This window comes from Trachypithecus francoisi, unplaced genomic scaffold (assembly GCF_009764315.1).
Source record: "Trachypithecus francoisi isolate TF-2019V2 unplaced genomic scaffold, Tfra_2.0 Lachesis_group12, whole genome shotgun sequence".
NCBI lineage: Eukaryota > Metazoa > Chordata > Mammalia > Primates > Cercopithecidae > Trachypithecus > Trachypithecus francoisi.
In genome coordinates this window covers 98,970,857-98,972,773 of record NW_022681457.1, presented here as the reverse complement: position 1 = coordinate 98,972,773, position 1,917 = coordinate 98,970,857, and the positions used below count along the sequence as shown (strand labels likewise).

The 1,917-nt window shown below is 48.7% G+C and overlaps 1 pseudogene; it reads left to right on the top strand.

The window, feature by feature from the left end:
- Positions 1 to 1,072: 1,072 nt before the first annotated feature.
- Positions 1,073 to 1,549, top strand: LOC117093925 (annotated as a pseudogene).
- The last annotated feature ends 368 nt before the right edge of the window (positions 1,550 to 1,917 follow it).

Sequence of the window (1,917 nt, the reverse complement as noted above, 5' to 3'; positions counted from 1 at the left end):
TGCCTGCTGGGTTCAAGTTATTCTCCTGTCTCAACTTCCCGAGTAGCTGGGACTACAGGTGTGCGCCACCATGCCCAGCTAATTTTTGTATTTTTAGTAGAGACAGGATTTCACCATGTTGGCCAGGCTGGTCTCGAACTCCTGGCCTCAGGTGATCTGCCTGCCTTGGCCTCCGAAAGTGTTGAGATTACAGGCCTGAGCCACTGTGCCCGACTCTCACCATTTTTTCAGATGAGTTCACTGAGGCCGTGAGAAGTTAAGTCACCTAACTAGTTTATACTTGATGACGTCAGGACTCAAGTTCAAAGGTCCATCTAACTCCAAAGCTCACACTGCGAACCTTTACTTATACACTAGTGTTGAAGACTGTTGGATGTAAGGACTATAAGAAACAGAGATGTAGGCCAGGCATGGTGGCTCATCCCTGTAACCCCAGCACTTTGGGAGGCCAAGGCTGGTGAATTGCTTGAGTCTAAGAGTTTGAGACCAGCCTGCACAGCATGGCAAAACCCCATCTCTTACAAAAAATACAAAAATTGGCTGTGTGTGGTGGCCCACACCTGTAATCCCAGCACTTTGGGGAATTGAGGCAGGAGGACTGCTTGAGCCCAGGAGTTAAAGACCAGTTTGGGCAACATGGCAAGACCCTGTCTTTAAAAAAAAAAAAACACAGGCCGGGCGCGGTGGCTCAAGCCTGTAATCCCAGCACTTTGGGAGGCCGAGACGGGTGGATCACGAGGTCAGGAGATCGAGACCATCCTGGCTAACACGGTGAAACCCCGTCTCTACTAAAAAAAAAAAAATACAAAAAATTAGCCGGGCGAGGTGGCGGGCGCCTGTAGTCCCAGCTACTCGGGAGGCTGAGGCGAGAGAATGGCATAAACCCGGGAGGCGGAGCTTGCAGTGAGCTGAGATCCGGCCACTGCACTCCAGCCTGGGCGACAGAGCGAGACTCCGTCTCAAAAAAAAAATAAAATAAAATAAAAATAAAAATAAAAATAAAAAATAAAAAAAAAACACAAAACAAAAAAATACAAAACTTAGCCAGGCATGGTGGCAAGTGCCTGTAGTCCCAGCTACTAGGGAGGCAGAGGAAGTGGAGGGATCAATTAAGCCCATGAGCTTGAGGCTGCAGTGAACTGAGATCGTGCACCACTGCACTGCACTCCAGCCTGGGTCACAGAGCAAGACCCTGTCAAAAAAAAAAAAAGGGAATGGCGGATTAGCCTGTGAGGGACAAAATGGAGCTCGAGGCCATGAGCAGATACAGCAGCCCAGTGAACCCGGCTGTCCTCCCCCATCTGACTGTGGTGCTTTTGGCCATCGGCATGTTGTTCACCGCCTGGTTCTTCATTTACGAGGTCACCTCTACCAAGTACACTCGTGATATCTAAAAGAGCTCCTCATCTCTTTGGTGGCCTCACTCTTCACGGGCTTTGGAGTCCTCTTCCTGCTGCTCTGGGTTGGCATCTACGTGTAAGCGCCCAAGGGTAACAACCAGATGGCTTCACTGAACTCCTACTTTTGTAAATTATTTTTTTTTTTTACTGTTGCTGGAAGTGTCCCACCTGCTGCTCACAATAAAGGCAGATGTATGGCAAAAGAAAAAAAAAGGAAGGATGGAAATAGAGAAGTACATATATGTAACAGTGTTAAGCGGGAAATAAACCTTCAGAGTGATTGTGGGCCAATGCAGTGGCTCACACCTGTAATCCCAGCAGTTTGGGAGGCTGAGACAGGCAAATCACTTGAGGCCAAGATTTCCAGACCAGCCTGGCCAACATGCAAAACCCTGTCTCTACCAAAAATATAAAAATTAGCCAGGTGTGGTGGTGGGTGCCTGTAATCCCAGCTACTTGGGAGGCTGAGGCAGGAGAATCACTTGAACCCAGGCAGTGGAGGTTGGAATGAGCCAAG